This window comes from Myotis davidii, unplaced genomic scaffold, assembly GCF_000327345.1.
Source record: "Myotis davidii unplaced genomic scaffold, ASM32734v1 scaffold24, whole genome shotgun sequence".
In the NCBI taxonomy this organism is placed as follows: domain Eukaryota; kingdom Metazoa; phylum Chordata; class Mammalia; order Chiroptera; family Vespertilionidae; genus Myotis; species Myotis davidii.
Genome location: NW_006298312.1, coordinates 3,094,349 through 3,105,653, shown reverse-complemented (window position 1 = coordinate 3,105,653; position 11,305 = coordinate 3,094,349). Strand labels below are relative to the sequence as shown.

Below are 11,305 nucleotides of genomic sequence, written 5' to 3'. Positions count from 1 at the left end.
TGAGAAGTAGCATTTATCAAATTTTGTCAGAAAAAATTAAATTCTAATATATGCACAATGAATATGGAGAAAAGTAAAAACGTCTTTCTATTCAATTAGGTACCATTTTTTACACACCCATACTCACACACGTCTCTTACATGAACATAAAGATGTAACTGCTAAAAATGTAAGTTTGTCTTTGCATGTCATTGGGTCTTCTCAAGCAATCACACAGGCATGTACAATGGGGCCTTGACTTACGAGTGTCCCGACTAACGAGTTTGTTGAGATACCAGCTGTCTCTCGGCCAATTTTTTGCATTGAGTTGATAGAGTAATTTGAGTTAACGAGCTCCTTAACGAGCTCGGTCTCGGAACGAATTAAACTCGTAAGTCAAGGCCCCACTGTACATGCACATGGTAATGACCCTCAGGTAAATGTATGTAAGAACCAAAAATTATAGAAATCAGCATGCTAATGAATATTATTCTAACATGTTTATGTTTCCTTCAAACACATGGCTAGTTTAAGGGTGCTAAGTTATGTGGGCAATATGTTTTTAGTAGAGGATACTGATCTTACCAAAAATTATTGTGAGTTCTAAATTTGTGTGTGGTGTGAGCAAATTAGTCATTACTTTCACCTGAATTCTCTGTTAGAGATTTTCATTTTCATGAAATTAATGACCATTTTTACTAAATAGAAATAACAATGATATTCCCTTCCCTGAAATTTTAATGTCAACCAAAATGATATTCTAATTATACCATAGAGGTGGGCTTCTAAGCCTGTACATAAAATTATTCAGCCCTAACTGGTTTGGCTAAGTGGATAGAGTGCCGGCCTGAGGACTGAAGGGTCCCAGGTTCGATTCCAGTCAAGGGCATGTACCTTGGTTGCAGGCACATCCCCAGTAGGGGGTGTGCAGGAGGCAGCCGATTGATGTTTCTCTCTCATGGATGTTTCTAACTCTCTATCCCTCTCCCTTCCTCTCTGTAAAAATATATATTTAAAATTATTCAGGATTGTGGATATATTATATTCCAACATCTACTATGTTAAAGAATACCAGCAGTTAACAAGATATAGAGCCCATATTTATAAATAAATAAGTATATTAATTTCAAATATTTTCATAGCAACTAAGACATTTCTGAGGAATATCTTAAATTTTGACATAAAGTTTCATAAATGGAAAAAGCAAAGAAAAATGGAAAATATCAGTAGTTCCATATTTCATGAACTCGGGGTCTTAGTCTCGTCAGGCTGCTATAACAAAATACCATAGATTGATTGGCTTAAACAGCAAACATTAATTTCTCACCATTCTGGAGGCTGGAAAGTCCAAGATCAAAGTGACAGCAGATTTAGCTCCTAGTGAGAACTCTTCATGATTCGCAGACCACTCTCTTCTCTCTGTACCCTCACATGGCAGTTAGAGAGAGAGCATGCTCTCTGGTCTCTTAAGGTCACTAATCCCATCAGGAGAACCTCACACACTTGACTTCCTCTAACCCTAATTACCTCCAAAGGCCTCTCCTCCAAGTGCCATCACATTAAGGGTTAGAGCCTGAACATACACATTTTAGGGGGATACCAACAGTCAGTCTGTAAAATTCAGTAATGGAAATGTATTTGCCAAATTGTTATATCATTTAGAAATTCTCACAGCAAACACTTACTAAATGCCTAATTCTTCCAACCACTCAGCTAAGAATTGAGATTTAATAATGATATAATAATAATAACAACAACTTGCACATATATAACCCTTAGTAAGTGAAAGGCACTTTTCTAAGCAGTGGCCTGTGTTTTTGTGTGGGCCTTAGTGAGCTAACAATATGTCTTACATTTTTAAATGGTTGTACGAAAATAAGAGCCCTAACTGGTTTGGCTAAGTGGATAGAGTGTCGGCCTGCGGACTGAAGGGTCCCAGGTTCGATTCCAGTCAAGGGCATGTACCTTGGCTGTGGGCACATCCCCAGTGGGGGGTGTGCAGGAGGCAGCTGATCGATGTTTCTCTCTCATCAATGTTTCTAACTCTCTATCCCTCTCCCTTCCTCTCTGTAAAAAAAATCAATAAAATATATTTTAAAAAAAGAAAATAAGAAACAATCAACAATAAAGACTATATGGCAGAGAAGGCAAAACCTAAAATATTTAGTGCCTGTTACTTTATATAAAAAGTTTGCTGACCCTTGTTCTAAACTTTTAATATATATTAACTCATTTAATCATCACTTTATTTTTTTATTTTCAGAATTGATAAACTACATACATATATTTATTGAATTTATTGAGGCTACAGTTAATAATATAGGTTTCAGGTGTACAATTCTATAATACATCATCTGTATATTGTATTGTGAGTTCACTACCAAAGTCTAGTCTCCTTCCATCACCATTTATCCTCCTTTTACCCTCTTTGACTTGTCCTCAACCTCCCTTCCCTGTTTATTCTCTTTTTATAGTAAAGGAATTGAGTCTCAGATGGGTTTAAAGTCCTTTTCAATGTCACACACTTGGTAAGCTGTAGAAGAAGATTCAAAATCAGTCAGTCTTATACTAAAGATAAGTTATCATAATCCCTGCTCTGGAAATGCCCAACTTTTTCTAATGTCTGGCTGTAGCATACTTAAGAGGAAAATTATTTTCCAGTCTATTAACACCTCTCTCTCTCTCTCTCTCTCTCTCTCTCTCTCTCTCTCTCTCTCAAAACATTAGTTCTTACCTTTATACACTAAATCAAGATAAAAAATAGTAATTTTTAGAAAAAAACTTATTTTTCTCATATTTATTTCTATATTCAAGAATAGTTACTCATTCTAATAAAATTCAACTCTATGAGCACCCTTTTAAAGAAATCACATTTTTACAATTTTAATTTATACTCAGAGTTTAAACCTGTTTGGTTGTAGAAAGAATAAAGATGTGTTGATCACAGCACAGCGCACTCTGGGGCTAGAAAGTGAACATGCAGGACTGTGTTAGTCTTCATGAATATGCTTGAAATATTTCTTCATAAACGCCAAACCCACATTTGGGTAACAGGATGGGAAGCCTTCACTACTTCTTTCTGTAACGTTTATGGTGGGAGTCCAGTGTAAGTGTTTCCTGAATTTAATGGCTCCACCACAGGCAAAAAGAAACAGAAGGCAATGGGAGAGGAGGCAGGAGGAAAATGTCCTAAACGTGGAGCCAAGATCGGAACTGCCACGTTGATCACAGAAAGTAGCACTGAGAGCGAGTGCTGGGAAGGGAAATGGGAAAAAAGTTTCCTTCTCTGCTGGACCCCACAGAAATACCGCAGCTGAAAGGAAATTGTGACTCTATATTTTCTGTATTTTATGTCTTTTGAGGTTTTACTTGAACTCCCAAACCAGATCATTTTGAAATCAATAAAACCTGGCAGCCTCAACATCTTATTGGACCACACAGCTTTTAGAAAACTGGCACTTAAATGTGTGACCTGACTCCTTGCTTTTGTTGCAAAAAATGTAATAAAAATATTTCAATATTAGGGACATTTCAGAAATATTGCTAAAAATAATTGTTGTTTTCTTAGACTACTTCCACAGCTTTGCAGTATTATAAAAGAAATTAAATATAAACTTCAAAATGTAACAGATAAAAGGGGAACATCATCTATTCAATTTTTATCTGAATGGAACAAGTTAGTAGGTGTGAAATGTCCAAAGGAAGGTATTTTATAATTACTTATTTTACTTTCTGTAGGTATTACAGATATTTTTCTCTCTGAGAAATGTAGGTGGAATTGTTGCATATTCAATTTTTTTTTTTTTTGAGTGGAAGAGAGACCTCTAGAGATTAGACATGTTTTCCTACATCTTGGTAGAAATCAATATTTGGATTCATTTATCCAAAGACAATTATAATTGAAGGTTTTATTTAATAGACTAGATGCCTGGTGCACAAATTTGTGCATGAGTGGGATCTGGCCGGCCCACCCAGATGGGGGCCAATTGGGCTGTGCCAGCAGGGGTGAGGGGCCATGGGCAGTTGGCCAGCTGGCCCTGCCCCCAGTTGGGGTTTTGGGGCCAATTGGTGGCCAGGCCAGGGCAAGGGGGCTGATCGGGCTCCAGATCAGGCTGGTTGGCTGCAGCAGTTCACGTCATAGCCATCGGTTGTTCTGGTTGTTCTGGTCTTTCTGCCATTCTGGGCACTGGACCTTTATACATAGAGATAGTTAGACAGATTGTACTTAATAGGAACATTTTCTGGATTAAATATTGACTGAAAAAAATGGGGGATAGCCAGTTTTTGTATCTCATAAAAATGGTAATGGAACACTTAGCAGGGTGATATTATAAAGCACAGACTACTCTAGCATATTGGATCTAAGGATAAGCATTTATCAGCAAGCAAGGATTTAGCATAAAACGACATGTAAATGAATTGATGACTGATCATAAATTAATTTTAGTGCTGAGCTGTAATAGAGACACAGTAAGATACCACTTTATCATGGTATTTTACTGCTCAGTGACATTTGAGCAACCATTTAATGTCCTGTATGCAGTTCTTTAACAGCTGGAATAAATATGAGGGGTTATTTTCTGTGTTTTTGTTTCTTTTTTACCTTTCAGCAATTTTGAACCTGAGGTATTTGGAAAGATTGACAATGTAAGCACAGATAAATTTGGCTTTGTGGCATAAATTAATTTTTCATTAAAGTTTAAATATGTATTATGTTTGGGGCTATAACATGTCAAGTTGCTATGAATTGGTTGTAATTTGTAAACATTCTCCACTTAGAATCATCTTAATTTTTATATTTACATTAACATTTATAAAGAAAACCAATTATGCTTGCTTTCTAATTCATGAATCAATGTTTTTATTTTCTTCCAATAGTTGTATTTTTTTTTTGCTAGTTCATATAAATCTTCAGGCCATTTTTGATGTTTAAATCTAAAGAATGGAAAGAATGGGAACCACAGGGAGGTGAAATTACCCACCATGGCCAAATCCCTGTGGCTCACGTCTCTTCAATTCTGAAATTATCTACTTCATTTCTTTGCTCTGACAGAGAATAAGAAGGAAAGAAGAGCTGGTGTTCTTTCTATTTTCACAAACACTCAAACCCATGTCTTCCATGCTACTCTCTCTTCCCAAGGAAGGGAACAAAATCAGGGAATGCTTCATGAGTAACTGGAATTTCTGAGCATGTGGCAAGGAGTATTAACATTGAGATAAATTCAGAGCAAGAACACAAATTTGGCAAATTTGTACATGGAAATCCTCATATAGAGACTCACTGTCGTGGGGAGATGAACAGGGGTTTATTGAAAAAGACAAACTAAAATTTCTGTTAAGAGATCTCAGAAGGTGGCATTTTTTAGTGACACTGCTCTGGTGAAGGATTTTTCCTAAGTTTTACATGTTCAGAGACTAAATTTGTCAAAATGCTAAAACTTTGGAGTAGAACAACACAGCAAGCCAACTTGAACGACAAGAAACACCAACCAACCAACCAACAAAAACAGACCCAACTATAGCGGAGAAAGAAAAATTTTTAAAAAGAGGGGAGAGGGCTTTGTATCTTAAGATGAGTGAGTATGGATAGAAAAGTCAGAAGAAAATGTAAATTGCTACTTAATGTAACATTGTTGTCTTAATTTGAATAAGATACTGGTAAATATCAATATTCAAGTTATCAAATCATAGTCAAGATATATATATATTAGGGGTCCAATGCACAAATTCGTTCACCTTAAAAGGAACTGTGGACTGTGAGGCTGCAGAGGGCATAGGCTGCACTCCCGCCTGGCCCCTCTCGCTACAATCCCTGGTCCCTTGTCTGCCAGCAGCCCCAATCCCACTGCCACCGCTCCCACATGGTGCTGGGCACCAAGCAGTTCAGGTCCAGCCCCAGCAGGTCCAGGGGTTCCCAAAGGTGTGGACGGAGAGGCAAAGAAGGAATGACACGGAGGCAGCGTTCAGTTGACCAGCATGGTTGGGTTCTCTGGCCTGATTCTATCCAGGATCTCCAGCCAGGTTCTGAATTTTATTGTCTTGTTACATCTCTATTTATACACATTGATTTTAATCCTGTCAATCTCTATTCCAAAGGTTAGGGCATTTCTTATCTCCATTCCAGGGAGTAAAGATTATGTAGCTTAAGGGTGATTGTTCATAGTTAAAGTGATTAACTACCCGCCTGGCACTTAGTTAAGAGGTTTTATTCCCTCCCTAACTTCAGGGAAAAATCCCTGCCTGGGGAAACAACCTTTCTCAGAGAGGTGACCTTGTTTAAAATACATAGTGCCAAGAAGGGGAGCAAATATATTAAGAACAGTATGCCATATACGCCAGGTCCCTTGAAACATATGCTGTGCAGATGTTTCTTCCCTGCAGTGACGGTTGCAAGCAGCAAGGATGGACCAGCTTCCGGCACCAGCCCTGTTTGCACCCACTGATGGCGCGGAGCGATTGAGTCCAGCGCCAGCAGCGGGTCCAGCAGGGCTGGCACCATCAGCAAGTGTGAGTGGTGGCTGCAGCCCCGATCACCCCTCAGGAGCAGGGGGAGGTGGAGAAGCCCTGAGGGAGGGCTGCATCCACCACGTGCACCCACTGATGGCACCAAGCGATTGGGGCCAATGCTGGGTGCCGGCAGCGGGTGCAAGTGGGGCTGGCACCGGCAGCAGGTGTGAGCGCTGGGCAGGACCACAGTGCACGAGAGCAAAGAATTTTCAGTAACCACCAGAGGCTTGCCCCAATGACAGCAACAGTGCCCCACCTTGGTCTGGCGTCCCTGCTCACCTGCTCCACCATTTTGCCACAGCTGACACCTGCCATGTTCCGTACTCTGCTGCTTGCTGCCAACACCTGCCATGTTCTGCATGTGCTCCCTGGTGCTCAGTGCACACCATGATAACTGGTTGTTCTACAGTTTGGTCTATTTGCATATTAGCCTATGATTATATAGGACAGTGATGGCAAACCTTTTGAGCTCGGTGTGTCAGCATTTTGAAAAACCCTAACTTAACTCTGGTGCCGTGTCACATATAGAAATTTTTTTTTTTTTTATGTTTGCAACCATAGTAAAACAAAGACATATTTTTTATGTTTATTTTATATATTTAAATGCCATTTAACAAAGAAAACTCAACCAAAAAAATGAGTTCGCATGTCACCTCTGACACACATGTCATAGCTTCGCCATCACTGATATAGGATGTTTTTTCGTCTTTTAGATAATTACAACACTGCTTTTTCCATTGTCCAAGTAATTGACAAGAGTTGACTACATTGTATTTCTTATTTAATGTTTTCTAGGAGTTCTTATAAGCACATTCTTTCTGTAACTAAAATAAGGTAATTGCTAGGAAATTACACATGGAATAGAATCAGAAATAGAATTTATGGTGAATAATGAAAATCTTGAAGATATTTAATTTAATATTCTTGATGTTTATTGAAATATCTACTGTGCAATGTTCCTGTATAAGATATATAAAAATGAATGAGACATTGTCTAGAAGAGGAAACAAATATGCAACAAACTGTAGTTTGTAGAGACTGGTGTGTTACTGTGTGAATACTGTTTGAAAAACACAGGAGGCAGAGAGATTGATTCTCCTTTATACAGGGTTGAAGGAGAGGTGGAATCAGGGTGAGTAAAGAGATGATATTGATTTGGACTTTAAAGTTTCACAGTGGTTAGCAGAGTCAGTCACAACCCAGAGGTGTGTGAGTAATGTTATATGGGTGAGGCAATAGGACTACACAGGCTGTAAGAGGAAATGGGGCTGGAGAGGTAGGCTGGGCTCGATACTGAAGAATCTCAAATACCTAGTTTGGTGTTTGGATGTGGCATTGGCAAACTAGGTAAGCCTTTGAGTGTGATACATGTTTCAGAAAATTAATTCAGGGACAATGAGGAACATAGAGAGACTAGAAGAAAGTCAGTTGGGAATGAAATTGAAGATGTACAAAAGGAGATGCTTGTTTGGAGAGTGAGTTTCAGATAGTTGACACAGATTTGTTCACAGATGTGGAGTAGACATTTAGAAACATGGAAAACAGAACATAGAAGGGACTGGCCTGAGCTTTCTCGGGTTTCAAAACTATCCTTGGTTCTAAGGTTTCAAATTCTTTTGTGATCACTGACTGAATCACTTTGATATGTTTCTTATCTACTGTAACATTATATTGCAAAGCCTATTGCATCATTTCTCCCTTCATTTTGGACTGTTGGTCCTTGACTTGTGATTATTAACTCAGAAATGGTTCTCTTGGAGGAGGCTCAGTTGCTGGTGTTATCTCGGCTTCCTTTCAGTGGCCTGTGTCAAGGGAATTTGTTTTGAAAGTAAAAAGTGTATCTCTGTGCTTTTGGCAAATAGAATCAAAACTCTATCTTTTTCTGTTACACTTAACACCCTTTTAACTTCTCAAATCCTTCTAACCTCTTCGGTTTCTGTTTTCTCTGTCTCGAAAGTGCATGAACCCGTGTGATTGTATCCTGGCACCTTTACTAAAAAAAGCACAAATGCTTCATCATGGCAACACTCCTAACTATACTTTTGTCTCTTAAATATTGGAGAAAAGCAGAAAAATATATGGCACTTGACTTTAATGTCTTGTATATAAATATGTGTTTGGTTTATTTAGAAACCTTAAGTTAGTGTTCCATAAATATTTAGTTCTTCCTTTTTAAAAAATTTTGAATAAGCAACATTTGGTCCTTTTTGTGTTATAAATTAATGGTATACCAACTGAAATAAAAATTATAATATTAATTGTATTATGTAATAGATTCATGTTTTGATGTGTTTAGTCTAAGAAAAATATATAAAATTGTAAATGACATGATAAAAACTAAGAATAAAGGTTATTTCTCAGTATCTTCATATCTTTGCAGCTCTTTACACATAAAGCTGAATTTTTTCCTCTATTGTCATGTTGCATTTTGCAGAATGCCAGTGATATTCTTCATAATAGTTAACTTTGTAAAATAAAAATTAGTACTAAAGAGAAAACTAAAGTTCTTAATTAAAAAGCAGAAAAGCATACTGAGTTTTGAAATTAATAGGACTTTCTAAAGATACATATTTCTTATTTTCTAAGTCTATTTGCTCTGGTATTATTTATGAATGTTTTTGTTTATGAATGTTCACTAATTTTTATGCATAATTACGTTTTTACCTTAAAATCTTAAAATAATTCTAACCCTTCTACAGTGTACAAGTGTAGATTTCAGGCAAATTATCATTAGAGGTTGCATTAAATCAAAAATATATTCACACTATTTCTTCAACTGAGTCCTTGATATGTTTACTTTAAATACACTATAATTTAGTTCATCAAAAGTGGTCTTTTCTGAATTGTAGACTTAAAGTATGCATGGCAATTCTTTCCTGGAAAATGATCATGTGTAATAATTTTAACAATGTAAGAATGGAACCACGTGGAACATGTTTTTCATGTGTTGCAAACAGATACAGGTTTTAAATGAGCCTCAGTCTTCTGCAGTGGGGATACTTAGAGAATGGGTGATGCTTGCATGTGCCTAAAGAAGTCAGATGAAACCAGATTTATGTCAAGGAAGAGAGGAGTTGAGGAAGCCAGCTTGTTCTTATAGTGTGTGTGCAGATGAGCTCTCCAGTATCTACAACTCACTAGACAACATTTGTTTTTAGGTTCAATGGTAAATGGATGGGGCTCTGCATCTGATGAGGATCGTAACTTTTCTAGTCATAGATCTAGCGTAGGTAGCTCCTCAGATGGCTCCATCTTTGCCAGCGGCAGTTTTGCACAAGCTCTGGTGGCAGCAGCAGATAAAGCTGGCTTTAGGCTGGATGGAACCAGCCTTACAAGAACAGGTTGGTAGACTCAGACTCTGGGTCAACGCTCTGCATGACAGAATCTTGTCCTTTGGACACGGAGCTCTTCCTCTGTCCTTTCTCCTCAGTGGGTCTGGTTGAAGGGATTTCTTTAGTATGCATGACCACAGTTTGGGTGCTTACTTACCAGAACTCTCTTCTGATGCTAGTTTTGCAGAGCCAAGAATAGGCTCCTACTCATCACTTTCCAACCTTTATTTCCCTTTCCCTTCACGGTTCTGCTGATTAATTGGGATATGCTTCCTTTTTATATTACAGCAAAGCTGCAACTAAGATTGCCATTAAATTTTCAATAACTCACACTTTGTAAAATTCTCACAGAATCAATAACGTAGCCAGTGATTAAAATTATTCAGCTTTTATCTTCATTACTTTCCTTTGCCCCATTTCTTTCTGCAAATGCCTTTTCTGGGAAGGCTTTCTCAGCATGGGGTGAATTGGTCTAAGGCTGTCAGTCTAACAATTCAAATGGCTGGTGGTATTATTACTTATTTGGCTGCTAAAATAGCTGTTAATCCAATAGCATTGTTGTTGTTTTTAAGGATGCTAATAAAAGATACATCCACTGCATTTGCAAGTTGAAAAAAATTATGACTATATGTGTGTTGGTTTTTAATATAATCTACTTTTGGTTTCTGATAATAATAAGTAATGATATAAAAGACCAATTATATAACCTTTCATATAGCTGATCATCCCCCCAGACAACTGTGGGATTCACTCTAATAATAGGTCAGTAATTTGTCATTTGTTTTACTGAAACAAAGTAACTTTGGCATGATGCATGTTACTACATGACGATCTATACTTCTTAAATGAATATATAATAAGGTCCTAATATATAAATTAAACTTAGCTACCTTACAAAAAACTAATAAAATTCTAAACCCATTTTTCAAATCTTAATAGTACCCAAATAATAAAGTAAAAATGATTTTGACCTTGCACTAAATTATCAGGTTATAAAAATGAGTCTTGGAAATTGTCTTTGAAATATATCAAGACTATTTCCTTTTGAGTATGCATTAGGTATCTTTGAATGAAATAAAAAGATTATCCAAGCATTGCAGAGGTTTATTTTTTATATAGCATCTGTACTAAAATATGTTGTAATGTAATGGTTATTTGAATTTTCTTGCTTTATAAGGCATTAAGTCAGAAACTTTATGTTGCCTGAGTGATTTTTGTGGCAGAGCTATAAGCAGAGCAGTGAGGAAGTACAAGGAAACTAATAATTAGAAGGCTAAGTGCATTTCTTGCATGTATGCTAATAGCTAATAAAACATTAAGCAGTATTACCTCACACTGACTTAAAAAATATAACTACATTAACTAAATTTTATGCAACGATTTTGTATAAAATGAAATGTGCACAAGAGAATATATATATGCACATAAGCCAACCCTATCTTACCATAATATTAAAATTAAAAGATGTTAAAAATGGATAGCTAACC

General features: G+C 37.0%; 1 protein-coding gene across 8 annotated transcripts in view; it reads left to right on the top strand.

The window, feature by feature from the left end:
* The window catches only part of ROBO2 (roundabout guidance receptor 2), a 709,767-nt gene that overhangs the window by 683,250 nt on the left and 15,212 nt on the right, over positions 1-11,305 (top strand). The gene's annotated exons all lie outside the window — the stretch shown is intronic.